The sequence below is a fragment of the Cyprinus carpio genome, chromosome B22, assembly GCF_018340385.1.
Source record: "Cyprinus carpio isolate SPL01 chromosome B22, ASM1834038v1, whole genome shotgun sequence".
Classification (NCBI taxonomy): Eukaryota; Metazoa; Chordata; class Actinopteri; order Cypriniformes; family Cyprinidae; genus Cyprinus; species Cyprinus carpio.
Window position 1 is genome coordinate 16,929,731 of NC_056618.1, and position 20,112 is coordinate 16,949,842.

A 20,112-nucleotide genomic window follows, 5' to 3' on the forward strand; every position below is an offset into this window, starting at 1 on the left:
TAATGTCTTCTTGCATTATTGACAAACTATTTTCCTGTTTAACACTGTAAAGCTGCTTTGACACAATCTGCATTGTATAAAACGCTATAGCAGGGGTCAGCAACCTACGGCATGCAGAGGGATAAACGCTGGCACACGAGCAATAGGGAAAACTGCATACTGACGTACATTTTGAGGTAATAACCTCTCATAGTCACACAGCCTGTTAGGAGCTATAAATACTATTAAAGTGTGAGAATTAACTTGCTCTAGTCTACGGATGCCCTCGCGACCGTTGCACATACTAGGCGCTTCAGATCAAAGCCTCAGCGGTCCAACAGCGCTCGTCAATGTCAAAATGACTAAGATGGCCAATCAAATCAAAGCAGGCGGGATTTACTGTTCACAGAAGTAGAGCGCGAAGCATCAGTTTAACGTTAAAGAGAGCGAGGTAAGATGAAGCTACAAATCATTTAATATTAGTCAACTTTTAATGATACGTTTACGATAGAATGTTAAATGACCGACAGCTACAGGTCCTTCTCAAAAAATTTGCATATTGTGATAAAAGTTCATTATTTTCCATAATGTAATGATAAAATTAAACTTTCATATATTTTAGATTCATTGCACACCAACTGAAATATTTCAGGTCTTTTATTTTTTTTAATACTGATGATTATGGCATACAGCTCATGAAAACCCAAAATTCCTATCTCAAAAAATTAGCATATCATGAAAAGGTTCTCTAAACGAGCTATTAACCTAATCATCTGAATCAACTAATTAACTCTAAACACCTGCAAAAGATTCCTGAGGCTTTTAAAAACTCCCAGCCTGGTTCATTACTCAAAACCGCAATCATGGGTAAGACTGCCTACCTGACTGCTGTCCAGAAGGCCATCATTGACACCCTCAAGCGAGAGGGTAAGACACAGAAAGAAATTTCTGAACGAATAGGCTGTTCCCAGAGTGCTGTATCAAGGCACCTCAGTGGGAAGTCTTTGGGAAGGAAAAAAGTGTGGCAAAAAAAACGCTGCACAACGAGAAGAAGTGACCGGACCCTGAGGAAGATTGTGGAGAAGGACCGATTCCAGACCTTGGGGGACCTGCGGAAGCAGTGGACTGAGTCTGGAGTAGAAACATCCAGAGCCACCGTGCACAGGCGTGTGCTTTTGAACCAGAAACAGCGGCAGAAGCGCCTGACCTGGGCTACAGAGAAGCAGCACTGGACTGTTGCTCAGTGGTCCAAAGTACTTAAGTATCGGATGAAAGCAAATTTTGCAAGTCATTCGGAAATCAAGGTGCCAGAGTCTGGAGGAAGACTGGGGAGAAGGAAATGCCAAAATGCCTGAAGTCCAGTGTCAAGTACCCACAGTCAGTGATGGTCTGGGGTGCCATGTCAGCTGCTGGTGTTGGTCCACTGTGTTTTATCAAGGGCAGGGTCAATGCAGCTAGCTATCAGGAGATTTTGGAGCACTTCATGCTTCCATCTGCTGAAAAGCTTTATGGAGATGAAGATTTCGTTTTTCAGCACGACCTGGCACCTGCTAACAGTGCCAAAACCACTGGTAAATGGTTTACTGACCATGGTATTACTGTGCTCAATTGGCCTGCCAACTCTCCTGACCTGAACCCCATAGAGAATCTGTGGGATATTGTGAAGAGAAAGTTGAGAGATGCAAGACCCAACACTCTGGATGAGCTTAAGGCCGCTATCGAAGCATCCTGGGCCTCCATAACACCTCAGCAGTGCCACAGGCTGATTGCCTCCATGCCACGCCGCATTGAAGCAGTCATTTCTGCAAAAGGATTCCCGACCAAGTAATGAGTGCATAACTGAACATAATTATTTGAAGGTTGACTTTTTTTGTATTAAAAACACTTTTCTTTTATTGGTCGGATGAAATATGCTAATTTTTTGAGATAGGAATTTTGGGTTTTCATGAGCTGTATGCCAAAATCATCAGTATTAAAACAATAAAAGACCTGAAATATTTCAGTTGGTGTGCAATGAATCTAAAATATATGAAAGTTTAATTTTTATCATTACATTATGGAAAATAATGAACTTTTATCACAATATGCTAATTTTTTGAGAAGGACCTGTATATCCAATGATGCAAACTACTCAAATTTTTTTTCCTCAAATATGGCCACTTGATTTTGAGAGAGAGAGAGATGTGTAAATTGTCTGCGTCTCTCTCTACAAACAATATATGAAGCTGAGTTTAGTTACTTAAAAACAGCGATTTTACCCCCGTCCTTGCTGAGAAATATAATGTAGCGATTCAGGATCTATTAATAAAAGTCATGCTGCAGCGCTGACAAGTTTATGAGCTTTTGAATGTTACTTTTTGCACAGCATAATCTAAGATCTGTGTGCCAGAGGTGTGTGTGTGTGTGCGCGTGTGTGTGTGTGTGTGTGTATCAATTAAAGCAGCACATTAATATAGAACGGTGATTAAACTTAACGGTTTTAATGCATTGGCCTTGTCACACACACATACAGTGATGTTCAGTACGGTAACACTGTATATCTTTTATTCAAGAAACTTTTGAAAAGTTTAAAAAAAATTTTATGAAAAAATCTTCAGAAACTATTTGCATGAAAATCAAATAGGCCTATTGTTTTTTTTTATCGTATCATTTAAAAATATGTATGTACTGTACAAAGCGTTAATGCATTCTGTATAATAGAGAATGCACTAAAAAAGGGTGTGGGGGGGGGGGGTTGTTGGCACAGTGGTTAAGCAGAAAATTGAATAGGTTGCCGACCCCTGTGCTATAGAAATAAAGGTGACTTAAATTTCTTCACTACATTGATCATGTGCAATTACTCTATAGTACAAGAGTGAATGAACCTCAGCACTTTTTCTCCTTGTCATTTTTCACAGTAAACTGCAATCATGGGTGATGGTGAAATGGAGTGTTTCGGCCCGGCGGCCATTTACCTCCGGAAGCCAGAAAGAGAGAGACTTGAGGCTCAGAACACCCCCTTTGATGCCAAAACGGCGTTCTTCGTGACAGAGCCAGACGAGATGTACCTGAAGGGTACTCTTGTTAGCAGAGAGGGTGGCAAAGCTACTGTCAAAACTCTGTGTGGGAAAGTAAGTACAAGTAGAAATCTTATCGATCTTCTGCAAATCAATTTTAGATGATGCTATGGACTTTAAAACTAGATATCACATGAATCAAACATTGTCATATTTAGTAAATGCCTCACCCATGCTGAAACCTTTTTAGACACTCACGGTAAAAGAAGCTGAAATCTTCCCCATGAATCCTCCCAAGTTTGACAAAATTGAGGACATGGCCATGATGACCCACCTCAATGAACCTGCTGTGCTGTACAACCTCAAAGAGCGTTACGCAGCATGGATGATCTACGTAAGTCTAAGTAAATCATGTTTTATACCTAGGATGGGATGGAGGCATTGTAAAACTATCTATCTCTGTTTCAGACCTACTCTGGCTTGTTCTGCGTCACTGTCAATCCCTACAAGTGGCTCCCAGTGTACGACTCAGTTGTTGTGGTTGGATACAGAGGCAAAAAGAGGATTGAAGCCCCACCTCACATCTTCTCCATCTCTGACAACGCCTACCAGTTCATGCTCACTGGTAAGTGGGAATATACATTTTCAATCCAATTTGCAAAACAATAAAAAAAATAATAAGATTGTCTTAGAAGAATGCTTATTTTGTGCTAGTCCTGACTGAGTCTCAATTTTGCTTGACACATTTAAAATTTAAATGAAATAAAAAAAAAAATCTGTTGAGTGGTTTATATAAAATAGCACTATGAACTTGTTTCAGACAGGGAAAATCAGTCTATCCTGATTACGTAAGTAGACTATGAAAATTCAAAGGTTTTTGTACAAGAAGTGCACTCACAAAAACTGCTTTTCAAGGGTTTTTGCAGAAATCAGCACTCTGATACACATAAGCATGAAGGCTATTTAATCAATTGAGAGACACCTGGTTGCTGGAAAGTGTGGCTTGTGTGTTAATGCATGAGCATTATTTTTATAGGCATGTGCTGGAAAAAAACTGGATCGCTAAAGTTATAGAAAAGTGTGAGAAAGAAGCTACTTACTGAAATTGTTGCTTGCGTACGAGGTTAAGAAACCTGTGATGGTGAAATGAAGCTTTGCAAAGCACCAAGGCTTTCCACTCAACTGTATTGTAAAATGGCTCATTACTCAAAGCTTTTCAACACATTGCACACTAATTTCGGAATCGAAACAATAGTAATTTGATTTCTGCATTTAACTCATCCAAGTGCATAGCACAAATTCTGAGTATGGCTACACATCACATCACTTTCACGACATCATGTGGCTAAAGGTGGAAAAAACCTTTGTGTCCCAGAAATTTTTGGACTATTTCATATAATAAATCAGTGTGTTGCAAAAACCATATAAAACAATTAAAAAAAAAACTTAAAGTATGAATAAATGAGTGTGAATAAATATATTTAAAATAAGCATGTTGCCCTAGTAAAAAAAAAAAAATAGATATATATATTTAAAATACATTTACTTCATAACTAAGTATAGTTCAAATCTATTAACATATTTACTAACAGATAACGCAAGACACACTGATATAAAAACTATAATTAAACTTTATTTGGAGTTCTACTTGTAGTAATGCAAAATATTTAAAGTGTACCTAAAGTACACTTGGAATGGCTGCACTTCAGCACAATAACATATACTGAGTATATATCTAATTGGACTTCAGTACTACTTTCCCACAATTAAAGTGCATTAAGTACAAAATTAGTTGTTCCAATATAGCAGACTTTAAGTATTCCAGTTTAGTATAATAAAAATACAATTGCAGGGCATTTTATTACGTACACAAACATGAAAATGTATTTGTAGTACACTTAGCATGAAATAAATGTATTTCAAATACATTTAAGTATATTTATTTTTCACTAAGATCATGTAGGCATGTGTGATCAAAATAAATGAAGATTATTGTGGAATGGTCAGTTGAAGTGCTTGTGAAGTGGGGATTAATGCTAACTGAACATGCACAAAACTACACATGTAAATATTTATTCATATTATGATTTATTCTTAACCAAGAAGTGAATGACACTCAAAACCTGCACAATGGGTTGTGTGCGAAAACGAAGTGTCGCAATTCACAGATCATGTGTTTATGGCAAAACTAATCAAGCTCCAGTGCAGTGCTTCACTCTGAGATTGAAACAAGCTTCGGAGCCTCGGTGCCGAATGTCACATTACTACTTTCTGGCATGCATGTAACTGTTTGATGATTATGGTTTTTAAAGAATATTTAAATAAAAGCTAATTTGTCAAAAAAAAAGTCTTCTCTAATATTCTGAAATGTGTTCACTTCAACTCAGTGGAGAATCTGGTGCAGGAAAGACTGTCAACACCAAACGTGTGATCCAGTACTTTGCGACAATCGCTGTGTCTGGAGCGAAGAAGGCAGAACCTGTCCCTGGCAAAATGCAGGTAACTAAAATAAACAATCAAATATTATCCAAAGTAAGTGATAGAATTAAGGCCTGGGTATTCTTCACTTTCTTCGTTCCACAGCCGCGTCCGCACAGCCCCGTCCGCACAGCTTTCAAAGCATACTCATCCACAGATGACACAGATTGCCGAGTTAGACACATGCACAGTACAATTGTTTGGACTCTTGCGTCCCTGCTGCCTTTTTCTTGCGCATGCACTGTTGTACTGCGTGGTCTCAAAAAATTGCCTACACGTGGACAGGGTGCACGGCTGTCCACAAGCCCTCATGATGACAAAAATTACGTAATGCGGACGGTGCGCGGCTGCAGACACCTGAAGTATACTTTGGCCTTTATTCTACATTAAAAAATTAATTAATTAAATACTCACCAGGGGTCGCTAGAGGATCAAATCATTGCAGCCAACCCTCTGCTGGAGGCTTATGGTAATGCCAAGACTGTAAGGAATGACAACTCCTCTCGTTTTGTAAGTAGCTGAGGTCTGATTAAGTGCATTATACAAATTCAGTTAACATTAAAAAATCTGGGAAATTCCAAACTGTTCTAAATGAATTCAATCTCTGTAGGGTAAATTCATCAGGATTCACTTGGGACCACTGGAAAACTGGCCTCAGCTGATATTGAAACTTGTAAGTCAACTTTTTTTTTTCTAAATGTTTATTTGGAGGCTAACATGTGGATTGATTGAAATCAATGTCTCTATTTACAGATCTGCTGGAAAAGTCGAGAGTAACATTCCAGCTGTCGGCTGAGAGGAGTTACCACATCTTCTACCAGCTCATGACTGGACACAAGCCAGAGCTGCTCGGTGAGAAATCTACAGGATTGTGTGTTTTTAGTTATTTCCTAGTTTGAGAGCACTGTTAACATGCTGCACATCAACTCTTTATAGAGGCCCTGCTCATCAACACCAACCCTTATGACTATCCAATGATCAGCCAGGGTGAAGTCACTGTCAAAGAGCATCAATGATGTGGAGGAGTTTTCATTGCCCACAGATGTATGTGGACAAATTCATTATTAGTAGTAGTAGTAGTGCCGTTTCCAGATTCTATGCAATATATCTGAGCAAATGAACATCAGAAAAACACCAGCATAAACTGAATATTGCATTACATAAAATACCTCTCTTGACTCTAATCTCTTTTGAATAAATAATCTCTTTTGACTCTAATAAATAATGTGACTTATTTTGGTCTGTGTAAAAACAGACTGCCATTGATATTCTGGGCTTCAGTTCTGATGAGAAAATCAGCATCTACAAGCTAACAGGTGCTGTGATGCATCATGGGAACATGAAGTTCAAACAGAAAGCAGAGAGAGGAGCAGGCTGAACCTGATGGCACTGAGGGTAGGGTGTATTATTAACATAAATTAGCATGCAAACATAGACTTCATTAGTGGAAAGTAATGCATAAAACTGTTCTTCCTCAGTTGGCTGATAAAATCGCTTACCTCATGGGGCTCAACTCCGCTGACATGCTGAAAGCTCTGTGCTTCCCCAGAGTGAAGGTTGGGAATGAGATGGTGACCAAAGGCCAGACAGTACCACAGGTGATCACTTACCTTCTCAGTAGTTAAATGATGTGAGAAATGTCCCAAAGACATTCACAAAAAAATAAATAAATTAATACTTCACAAAGTAAAATTTAATTTCAATTACACTGTTTCTCAGGTGAACAACGCAGTAATGGCTCTCTGCAAGTCTGTCTATGAGAAAATGTTCTTGTGGATGGTCGTCCGTATCAATGAGATGTTGGACACCAAGCGGCCTAGACAGTTCTTCATTGGTGTGCTGGACATCGCTGGATTTGAGATCTTTGACGTAAGAATCAGTCATGAATGTCTCTGTAGCCGGGTTCCAATCCAAAGATGCAAATTTTAACTTATGTGCAAAATTTAAATATCACAAATTATTTCCAATTAAGCACTGTTTCCATCCAACGAGTCAAAGAGTACAAAATGGTCACTTCTTGGTAGAACTGGCGCTACGCTATATATCACTAAGAAAACTAGGAGAAGCCCCTGAATATAATAATTGTCATAGGCCAATATAATAAATTACTTGTGCCTCAGTAGACGAAACATAATAAATGCAGTCATTGCTTTTGGAGGTGGATGGCTGCTGTTTGGGAACGTGCTTTGTTGGATGTTGCTGTTTGGGGAATCACAGAAATACATTGATGACAGACTTTGCTCGGGCATTTAAGAATGACCCTAACATTTCAGATGCTATGGAACGAGATCGGTCCACTGGTTAGTCAGGTTTTGCCATCCCTTATGCAAAGTCACATTATTTTTTTAATGCGCAATGAGGAATTTATTCTGCAAATGCGTTTCCACCTCCTATTATTCCCATTAAACCTTTTGTCGCAAAAAGTCAAAAAATAACCTCAAGCTAGACGTTTAAAACGTTTTTGCGAATTAAAGGGAATTTTTATTAAAATTTGATGTTTCCATCACTCTTTTCTGATGTAATACTTTGAAAATGTGCATAAAAAACAGGGTGATGGAAACAGCTAGTAAGAATCAAGATATAGAAAAGATGACAGTCATCAGTAAGAACTTGCCTCTCTTGAATTATCAGTTTCAAACAGCTTGGAGCAGCTTTGCATCAACTTCACAAATGAGAAACTGCAACAGTTCTTCAACCACCACATGTTTGTTCTGGAGCAAGAGGAGTACAAGAAAGAGAAGGCATTGAATGGGAGTTCATTGACTTTTGGTATGGATATTGGCTGCCTGCATTGAGCTTATTTGAGAAGGTAAGAGGATATTCTGTAAATTAAATTTACTGTTTAAATTGTGACTGTATTTTGTAGTGTGAACATTCTCCAACAGCCAATGGGCATCTTCTCCATCCTTGAAGAGGAGTGCATGTTTCCCAAGGCAACAGACACAAGCTTCAAAAACAACTGCATGATCAGCATCTGGGCAAAAGTGCAGCTTTCCAGAAGCCCAAGCCTGCCAAAGGTAAGGCAGAGGCCCACTTCTCTCTGGTGCACTACGCCGGTACTGTGGACTACAACATGTTGGCTGGGTTGGACAAGAACAAGGACATCCACTGAACGACTCTGTTGTGCAACTTTACCAAAAGTCATCGCTCAAACTGCTGTCCTTCCTGTATGTCGCTCATGCAGGTGCTGAAGGTACGAAACATCTGCATTTCCTGAAACCCTTTGTCTTTTAATTACGTGTGAAGACAAAATTCACATAGTGATTTATTGAAAATATTAATGAAAAAGCAAAAAAAAATGTTGCAAATAACAGTTTTTAATGACATAAAACAGCTGAGGGTGGCGGTGGAAAGAAAGGAGGCAAAAAGAAGGGTGGTTCCTTCCAGACTGTGTCTGCACTTTTTGGGTAAAACTGCTTCTCTCTTTTAATGAAGGATGTGAACCTCCTCTCTATAAAAAAACTAGACTTGTGACAAATATTTCCACAGGAGAACTTGGGGAAGCTGATGACTAACCTGAGGAGCACTCACCCTCAACTTTTGAGTGCGCCTGCTTGATTTCCTAATGAGTCTTAGTGGAACGAGAATCGGTTCCCCCCCCCACTGGCTTTGTATCAACAGGGTTTGTTTTTGCCCATCCCCCTTTATGTGCAAAGTCCAACCTTACATTATGTTTTTTTAATGCGCAATGAGGAAGTTTACTTCTGGCAAATGCGTTTTGTTTTCTCCACCTCCCTATTAATCCAAGTACACCCCCTTTTTGTTCCCCCCCCACCCCGCACAAGTTCCCAAAAAATTAACGGCAAAATAGCCTAGCTAATTAACGTTGTTTTATTAGTATCGATGCCGAATTAAGGATCTTTTTTGTAAAATTTGGAATGTTGTTCCCCCAAACACCTTCTTTTTTTCTGCAGTAAAGAACTTTGTGATAAAAGATGTTGCCCCAATAAAACAGGGGTTAGTGGACAAACAGCGTAAGTAAGATCAAAGAATATAAAAGATGAAACAGTTTCCCCCCCCCATCATTAAGAACTTGCACCCTCGCTTAATTATCCCAAAGTTACCAACAGCATTTGGAAGCAAGCCTTGGCATAAACTTCACCAAATGAGAAACTGCAGAAACCTGCAACAGTTCTTTCCAACCACCCACATTGTGTGTTGTTGTTTTGTTTTCTGGAGCACGAAGGAAGTGCAAGAAAGCGAAGGCCCATTGAATGTTGGGGCAGTGGCATTGAATGTATGGCACTTGAGCCTGCCCCCATTGCATTGAAGCTTAGTGAAGGAGGATTATTGACTGAATATTAAATGTGTAAATTACATCGCACCGTTCCCCGACATTTTGGTGACTCGTATTTTGAGCGTCTAAACATTTCTTCAACAGCACCAATTGGGGTGGGACCATCTCTCTCTCCATCCCATTTGACAAGGAAAAGGGAGGTGACCCGTGCAAAATGTTGTATCCCCAAGGCAACAGAACAACAGTGCTTTCCAAAACAATCCGCTGCCATGAAAGCATCAGCCACATGGCTGCGCCAAACAGTGCCAGCCCTTTCCCCAGAAAAAGCCCCAAGCCCTGCCAGCCAAAGGGTTACATCGGGCAGAGGCCCACCGTCAACTTCCTCCTGCGGGTGTGCACTACGCCGGGGCATTCTGTTGGGGACCTACAAACATCCTGTTATGGCTGGTTGGACATTTCTTCCAAACAATGGGATCCATCCTTGAAATGATGCTCCTGTTCCCCAGGCAACTTTTACCACACATCTTCAGTAAAAAGTGCTGGATCGCTGTTTTGATGGCAAACTGCATGGAGCTGGTTGGAAGGCCCAAGTTTCCATACTGTATTTCCATTTCCCATGTTGCTGCAATTCCATGCAAGAAGCCTGAAGGCTATTAAAAAAAGTGACTAAAAAGTTGTTAGCTTCATGTAAAGGAAGACAAAGCATCCTAGTAATATGTTGGATCCTGTTTGACTACTTTACTCAAAAGTTAAATTTATACAAGAGTGTTGTCCTCCTGTAGGGCAAGCTCATAGACAGGGACGTTACTGTCACGGGAGTCATCGGCCACCTTCCTTAAACAGTCTTGGGAGCTTAATTAGGTGCAATTGAAATTCACTTTGTTTGCCAGAACTATTGAGATGGGGTAATGTAAAAGCAAAAAAAAAATACCGTCAATCAAACAGCGACCTCTTTTATTGCACTCATAAAAACAGCCTGAGGGTGCGGGCGGCCTCTTTGGGTGGGAAGTAAAGGAGGGCAAAAGCAATGAAAAGGGTGTTTTTCCTTCCAGACTTTGTGTGTCACGTCGCACTTTTTACGGTAAAAGACTGATTCGCCCCCATCTTCTTATGAAGGATGTGAAACCCCCCTTACTCCCTATAAAAAAACTAGACCCTTGTGGGAAAACAAATAAAGGTTTTTCCCAGCCAGGGAGGTTAACTTGGGGGAAGAATTATTCACGCAAACAAATGGACACTAACCTAGATAGGATCTGTGTACCCTCCACTTTTGTTGGCTCTGCGTTTGATTCCCTAAAAATGAAAGTAAAGAACGGTCTCCATGTCGGTAACTTTGAGTTTTCCCCTAAGAGACTGCTCCAAATTGGCAATCCCGTTTTGAAAATACTTCGCGCTTGGAACCTTATCCAACAATTTTGCATTGCAAGTGTCTCGATGGAGAAAACAATTGCCTGGGTTGCATCGGGCCCAGCTCAGGGTGGTATGTGTCTGTGTTGGCTGGGAGGGGTAACAGTCAAATCTGCATGAAAAGGGGTTTTTCCCCAGCAGAAATCCTGCTTATGGTTGACCCTTCCAGCAAGAGGTCAGAAGAGACACTAAAAACCCTGTTTTCAACCTTTTTTTTTTATAACCATCCACTCCCCAACCTCCCATAAAATGCCCAAAACACGCGTTTAAGCCCTAAAAATACTATTTTACGGGAAAGGGTTTCAAGTGTTTTTTTTTGTTTCAACAGACCTTTGTTAAACTAGGTGTTGGCACCTTCAAGCTAAAAGACAAACCACAAAGGCTTAAAAAGAAAATCACCCAATAGCTTAAAGACATATGGTTATTTTTGAATGAGAGTAACACCAGATTTGAAAATGGCCTGTAGCCAAAACGGTCCAAAAATGAAAAAACAAAAAACACAATACCAAAATATATAATCCTTGTGAAAAATGCCCCCCCTATCCAAAAAAAAGGAGAAGTCACACGGGGTAGAAGGGGCCGTTGTGTTTTTTGCCAGCGACCCTATTATGGCGGCCCTCATGGCACAGTGTCATAAAAAATGATACAAAAAAAAAACACTGAAGCCCGCCATGTTTTGCTCTTTTCAAACAGCCAAAACCCTTACACAAGACATGTGGGGGATTTTAAGCGCCTCAGAAATGCCCTAAACCCCACCAAAACAGTGGGTTCCACTGGACCTGAAGCCTGGGTGCCCCTTTTTTACAACAAACATTACAAAGTATTTAGCAACCAATTCCCTGAAAGAAAATTCAAGAATAAAATGTAAATGCACCAGAAACCTTGAAACAAGCATTAACTCCCTATTCATCATCTGGGCCAAATTAAAACCAGAACTTTCCCAATGAAAACAACAATGTGAGAACAATTATCCAGGTAGGGCCATTCCTACCTCTTCCATAACAATGACTGACTTCCCCCATTGTCTAAACAGAAATTAATATCCTAGACTACCTAATAGCCCCCCCCCCCCTCGCCCCCTTAATGGCAGTGAAGAGAAACTACAGGGAAAACATGGTTAGCAAGTCTCTAAGACTTGTTACAAATGAGAGATAATACCCACCACCTATTCTTAACCACATTTCAAATTTGCTTTTGTGCTTTTTGGCTTCGCCTCCAAAATATAACTGGTTGTCTTGATGTCCTATATGGTACAAAGTATTAAAAATGCTAGCGTCATACCTGAGGGACAGTTCATTGACAACAAAAAGGCTTCAGAGAAAGAAACTCTTGGGGTCTATTGATATTGACCCACACCCAATATAAGTTGGACCCACACCCCAAGGTGAGTTTACAGTAAGCTCAAATCTTACATGAAATGGCTTCCATAAACCATACCAGTTTTTTGTTTAACATCATGATAATTGTACAGGTGTGTCTTCAAACTGGTCTGTTGGGTGGGTTAACTCTTGAGGAAGATTTGAGTAGAATGAGACAACCTGGCAGAGCCCCTGGTTACCAGGACTCAGGCTCTTTGCCGTGGCTTCCTCATGAAGGAGAGAGTTTGTGGAAGAATGATGGAGAGAAGTGTGAGTGAAAAATTGTGCATTATTCGATATTACTAGAAAAGTGTTGAAAGATTTTGAAGATTTTTTGGTCAAACAAAAACCAGAAAACAATCTCTTCCACAGAGAGGTCATATTTTTGCAATCCAATTACAAAATCCGCTCATTTCATTGAACGTAAAACATTTTGGGCCATGGATGAAGCTTCTCTTACTTCAAAGATCAAGGTCCTCTTCGGAAGAGTGAGGAGCATGAGACTGGGGAGAAGAAAATTGCAGCCCATGAAGGAAAACTTGAGAAAAATATGAAGAAGAATTTTTAACAAAAGGCCAATTCAGCTAAAAAGAAGGAGCTTGGAGGAGGAAATGGTGTGTCACTCTGCAAGAGAAAAAAATGACCCTTCAACTGCAAGTAGCTGCTGTGAGTATTTTCAGCTTTTATCCTAATATAGATTAATATCTACTTTCCGTGTCCAAACGCTCTATGAGATACCAGGGATGAAACAACAAACAAAAAAAGTGGCTAGTATACCATTCACAAGGTGGATAGAATACTACCAAAAAATATATAATCCTAACCTTTAACCCCCGTTATCGAAATCCGAGATAACCCGACAGTGAAAAATATAAATTAAATAAATATAAAAATTTTTTATGTTTTTGGGAAGCCGTGAGCATTAGTCTGTTATTGAACAACACTGTAAGTTTGAAAACATTTTAGCTAAAAGTGTTTAATATGAATAAACAGTGCTCATAAAATGGCTGTGACGGGAGTAGTTCTCAAGTGGAAGCGAGTTGAGGCTTGAACCCGGAAACAATGCTGTCTTATGTCCCTCCATTAACAACCAAATTAGCTATGAACATAAATCATTTAACTACATCCATGTCAATGAACAGGAATCTGAAAAACCTCTCTGATGCTGAGGAGAGATGTGAAGGACTCATCAAAAGCAAAGATCCAGCTCGAGGCCAAACTCAAAGAGACAAACGACCGATTGAGACTGGAAGATGAGGAGGAAATCAATGCTGAACTGACTGCCAAGAAAGAGATAAAGGGCTGAGGATGAATGCTCCGAGCTGCAAGCTGAAGAAAGACATTGATGACCTGGAGCTCACTCTTGGCAAAAGTGTGGAGAAGTGGAAGAAGGAGAGCGGCATGCAACAGGAAATAAGGTTAATATACTTTCACGATCTTGTTCACACTTCTAAGGTTCAGGCTCCTGAGGTGAATAAAACCAGTAAGCCATGCTTCCATTTAGGTGAAAAACTTGACGGAGGACAGATGGCACCTCCTCAGGATGAGAGCATCGCAAAGCTGACCAAAGAGAAGAGAAAGCCCTCCAGGAGGCACACCCAGCAGACCTCTTGATGACCTTCGTAGCACAGAGGAAGACAAAGTCAACACTGCTGACTAAAAGCTAGACAAAGCTTGAGCAGAGCAGTTGATGATGTAAGAAGTGTTTAGCATGAGAATGGATACCCTCACAATCAAAAGTGAAATCTAAGTTGTTGCTATGCTACCAGATTTGGAATGCTATGGTTTGGTATCAACAATAGCTTGCAGGGCTCACGGAGCAAGAGTATGAGAAGATAGCTCCGTATGGACCTTGATGAGAGCCAAGAGGAAGCTTGAGGGTGATCTTGAAAACTGGCCCAGGAGGTCCATAATGGACCTAGGGACTAGAATTGACAAACAGCAATCAGATGAGAAGATCAAAAAGTGAGTGGACATCAGATGTTAAACGGCAAAACCTTAACACAACTGCACAAAAATAACTATCTTGAACATTAAAAAACACACGCACACACTACATTAAAACAGGAAGGACTTTGAGATAAGTCAGCTTTTGAGCAAGACGTTGAGGATGAACAGTCTTTGGGAGCTCAGCTTCAGAAGAAGATCAAAGAAACTTCAGGTAACACTAACCATAATCATTTTTGTGTAAAAACTTGATGAAGGATGCATAGAGCTTTGATTAAAACTGAAATAATTCACTGGGGCAAGTAATGTTTTCTTTTTTTGTTCATTAGGCCCGTATATAGAGGAGCTGGAAGAAGAATTGAGGCAAGAGATCGAGCTGTGTCGATGCTAAAGTGGAGGGAAGCAGAGAGCTGATCTCTCCAGGGAACTTGAAGCATATCAGCGAGAGGCTTGAGAAGCTGGTGGTGCTCACTGCTGCCCAGGTTGAGCACACGAACAAGAAGCGTGAAGCTGAATTGACAGAAGTTTCGTCGTGATCTGGAAGAGTCTACCTTGCAGCATGAAGCTACAGCATGCAGCTCTCCGAAACGACAAGCTCAGCGAAGACAGTGTGGCTGAACTCGGGAGCACACAGGAAGATCGACAACCTCGCAGCGGTCAATGCAGAAGCTGGAGAAGGAGAGAGTGACCACAAGATGGAGATTGATGACTTTGACAGCAACATGAGCCGGCTGTGGCTAAAGCAAAGGTATAACTTGAAAAAAAAAAATCTTTAAGGAAAAAGTTAATTTTTAGTTTCACAAAACTACTTAAACTTTACCTGTTTGAATTATGAATATTATCCAGAACGATCTAAAATGAATTCAAAGTGGATATTTTCTTACTGATGTAGGCAAACCTGAAAAGATATGTCGTCCATTAGAAGACCAAGGAAGTGAGCTTAAAAACGAAGAATGATGAGCTTGTGCGCCAACTTAATGACATAAATGCTCAGAAGGCAAGGCTCTCCAACTGAAAATGGTATGAAAATCCTATATCATATACACAATGGCACACAACTTTGGGCAAACCCAGTACTGACATCATACGGACTCTTTCATTGACATCTAATAAATTATACATTGCTCCATATTAGGGAATTTGGACCGCCAACTGGAGGAAAAGAAGCCTCTTGTTTCTCAACTGACGAGAGGCAAACAGGCTTACTCACTCAACAGATTGAGGAACTCAAAGACATATTGAGGAAGAGGTTAAGGGTGTGTCCTACCAAAAAGATTACCTTATGAAAGTTTAAGTACTACATATAGCTATGATAAAGCTGTGTACAACAGGTAATAGAAACAGTTTTTCAGTAAACATAGTTTTACATTAAAGTTTGACAAGACTGGATATTGCAGCACAAAACTCTGAAAGATGTTAAACAGCCACACACTCAAGGCAATTCATTTACCTAATATAAAAACAATTAACAATAAGTTAATACAAAGGCAGATTAAGTTAGTAAATACTTTAATGTTTTTCTGACTTTACGGCCAAGAATGCTCTGGCCCATGCAGTTCAGTCTGCACGTCATGACTGTGATTTGCCTACAGGAGAGCAGTACATGGAGAAGAGCAGGAGGCCAAAACTGAACTCCAGCGTGGAATGTTATGTCTAAGGCCCAACAGTGAGGGGGCTCAGTTGGAGAAACCAAATATACGAGACTGATGCCATCCAAACTGCACTGAGGAGCTTGAGGAATCCAAGTAAATACAACAAAGAAACAATGTCTCTAGCTCCCTACATTTAATATCACACAAAGTTAGTAAGATTTCATCATTTCATTTCACTTTCTTCAGGGAAAAAGCTTGCCAGCGTCGTTCTGCAGGATGCGGGAAGAATCCATGGTGAAAGCGGTGAACTCCAAGTGTGCCTCTCTGGAAAAGACCCAAAACAGAGGACTGCAGGGTGAAGTAGAGGACCTCATGATTGATGTGGCTGTGAGGGCAAATGCATTGGCTGCCAACCTTGACAAAAAGCAGAGAAACTTGACAAGGTGAGAAGGATGGGGATAACTTTAAATCTAAATCTTGAACCATGGATGGTTGGCTAATTAACAATGCCTTTTTCTTCAGGTCCTAGCAGAGTGGAAACAGAAGTATGAGGAAAGCCAGGCTGAACTAGAAGGTGCTCAGAAAAGAAGCTCGTTCTTCAGCACTGAGCTGTTCAAAATGAAGAAACTCCTATGAGAAACACTTGACCACGTGAGACCTGAAGAGGGAGAACAAGAATCTGCACCGTAAATAACACGTTTTTTTGTTCAAAAATCCATTTTAAAAAAGGATGCATAAATGAGAAAGTTTTACAAATTTCCACTCTTTAAAACCCTTTAGAGGAGATTTCTGACCTTACTAGCAGCTTGGAGAACTGGAAAGAGCATTCATGAGTTAGAGAAAGCCAAGAAGACAGTGGAGTCTGAGAAAGAGAGATCCAGACTGCACTTGAAGAGGAACTGAAGTACTGGTTACTTTAAACTGTCAATGCGATTCATTTCTTAAAGGAGCATTACATAACTTTTCTATGAGCTTTATACAATTTCTTATTATTACTACTATCCATCAGGGCACCCTGGGGCATGAAGAGTCCAAGATTCTTCGTGTGCAGCTGGAGCTGAACCAGGTGAACGAGTGAGATTGACAGGGAAGCTTCTGAGAAGGACGAGGAAGATAGAACATCAAGAGGAAACAGCCAAAGAGTGATCGATTCCATGCAGAGCACTCTGGACTCTGAAATCAGAAGCAGAAATGGATTTTTTTGGCCCTGAGAGTCACAAAAGAAGATGGGAGGGAGATCTGAATGAGATGGAGGTCCAGCTGAGTCATGGCCAACCTGCCAGGCTGCTGAGGCCCAGAAACAGCTCAGGAACGTCCAAGGACACCTCAAGGTATCTTTCTGTAGAAATACAACACACATCAAATGTATGATCATATGAATATGATACATGAATTAAATGAAACATGACATGCAACTAACAAAGAAAGAACATTACCACAGGATGCCCAACTGCACCTTGATGAAGCTGTCAGAGGACAGGAGGACATGAAGGAGCAGGTGGCCATGGTGGAGCGCAGGAATACCTGATGCAAGCAGAGATTGAGGAACTGAGAGCTGCACTGGAGCAAAACAGAGAGAGGTCGCAAAGTGGCGGAGCAGGAGCTGGTGGATGCCAGCGAACAGTGTGGACTGCTGCACTCACAAGTACAGAAAAACTATACTTGGAGCACATTCAGGTTACATGAAACAGAGTTTTAGTTAAATGTACACTAAACTACCTGATTAAATCCCACAGAATACAAGTCTTATTAACACCAAGAAGACCTTGAGGCTGATCTGGTCCAGGTTCAAGGTGAGGTGGACGATGCAGTCCAGGAGGCCAGAAGAAATGCAGAGGAGAAGGCCAAGAAGGCCATCCCTGATGTAGTGTTTACATCCCGTTGCTCTATTCTAAGGTTAAACAGTTTTTTTTGACTTTGTTTATCTGCATGTGGTAACAAAGGGAACCTTCATGGAAGGTATTTCAGTCTATATTGGCTAGTTCATTTGAATTGGCTTATATTTCAGGCTGCCATGATGGCTGAGGAGCTGAAGAAGGAGCAGGACACCAGTGCTCACCTGGAGAGGATGAAGAAGAACCTGGAGGTGACTGTCAAAGACCTGCAGCACCGTCTGGGTAGAGGCTGAGAGTCTGGCCAATTGAAGGGTGGGAAAGAAACAGCTCCAGAAACTGGAGTCCAGGGAAAAATTACGAGCTAAATACAGTCTTATGTGACTAGCTATGGCAGAGATTTGACAGGTGACAAACAATAACCTCTACTGAAGGTGCGTGAGTTGGAGGCTGAAGTTGAAGCTGAACAGGAGACGTGGTGCAGATGCTGTGAAAGGAGTGCGCAAATATGAAAGGAGAGTGAAGGAGCTCACCTACCAGGTAAAACTACACCAGGATTTAGAAACTTACATTCATTATAATATACATAGGTAAACTAAGACCATGAACAATACTTAAACCCAAAGACTGAGGAAGACAAGAAGAACGTGACACCGACTGCAGATCTGGTAGGACAAGGCTGCAGCTGAAAGTGTGAAGGCCTACAAGCGCCAGGCTGAAGACGCTGTAAGTCTAATGTCAAATGTCTTAAGTGTGAGGTGCCATGAGTGCGATGCTCTGAAAGGGGTTGGCATATCTGGTGTCATTCCTAACAGGAGGAGCAGGCCAACACTCACCTGTCCAGGTACAGGAAGGTACAGCATGAGCTGAGGAGGCTCAGGAACGCGCTGACATCGCTGAGGGTCCCAGGTCAACACTGAGAGCCAAGAGCCGTGGAACGCTGGGAAGGTAACATTTAAACTTATACTACTACCATGTTTAACAGTGTTGGGTTGTAAAATAGCTACAAAGAGCAAAGCTGTTAGTTCAGATAGTCCTACCAGACTGCTAAAAAACTTGACTGGGGTGGATGGTCTCTGACCTGCTGAATGTTTTGGTGAGATTCTCATCTTCTGTCGGAGGTCCGTATGTGATTTAAGAGAAACTAAAAGTATGTATTTTCTGCTTATTTCATGTGAAGCTCACTGAACTAAAAAATGGCAGCACTGCACAATTATTGTAAATGTGAGACCGAATTTGGGTTTGCAATGAAAAAACTATATTGACATTTTTTCCTAATGGTCAGAAAGCTAAATATATTTTGCCAGCATCTTTTTATTTAACATAACTTACATAAATATATAATAATTAGTATAACTTCCCATTATGCAGGTTGTGTCAGGATGGCCACCAGCGTACACTGTGTGTTTGTGTAAGATGTAAGCAGCAGATTAGCTTAGAAACCAAACAATAAATAAGAAAACAAGAAACATACTGTTAGACCCATTTCACATTACACACGTGAACCCACTTTGAACCACACTTTTTTTGAGGCCATGTTATTAGGTTAGATTGTTCGATATATGGTTTTGACTATCACTGTCTCCACACTGCAAGTGAGTAGACCGCTAATAATATAAATGAAGTGGTTTTACACTGCAAGGTGCAAATGCTGCATATTTTAATAAAGTAAAGCTGAATTCATTTTTAAATGTTTAAAGCAAAGTCATTCACAATATTTTCAAGAGTTTAAAAGCATTTTGCATCCTGGTGTTTTTGCCTTCATCCTTTGGGCAGAGTTTGCTTCTATCCTTGTTTATCTGATTCAAGAGTTTTTGGGTTATAGGATGGATCTACACTTGGAAAACTGATGTTCAGGACCAGCACAAAGTAGCTCAGCATGAAAGTCCATTTAAATTTATTTTCCAATAGTCTGGTGAGATCATAATGACTCTTATATGTTCATTGTTTTCAGGGCAAAGAAGCCGAGGAGTGAGGGACAATATCCGACAGAGTAGCAAGCCTCATACAATATGAGCTGCTTGTGAAATGTCAATGTGCAGTTAGTGACAATAAAAGTAGACCTGCAAACTTCTTGCTTGTTGTGTCTCTGTAACTATCAGCATTTACATAAAGCTCTCCATCATATGGTATGAGAAGTGTCTGCATGAAAAACAAAAGGCAAATCATTCGAAAACACAGGAGAATGAAATACTTTGAATATGTATCCATCTTTCAAACTGTACACTATTACGTTATGATTCCTGAATTTACTCAGCAGTTTTCAGCTATTTACCAGGGTATCAC

The 20,112-nt window shown here is 40.5% G+C and overlaps 1 pseudogene; it reads left to right on the top strand.

The window, feature by feature from the left end:
• Positions 1 to 2,871: 2,871 nt before the first annotated feature.
• Positions 2,872 to 19,823, top strand: LOC109067521 (annotated as a pseudogene).
• Positions 19,824 to 20,112: the final 289 nt, after the last annotated feature.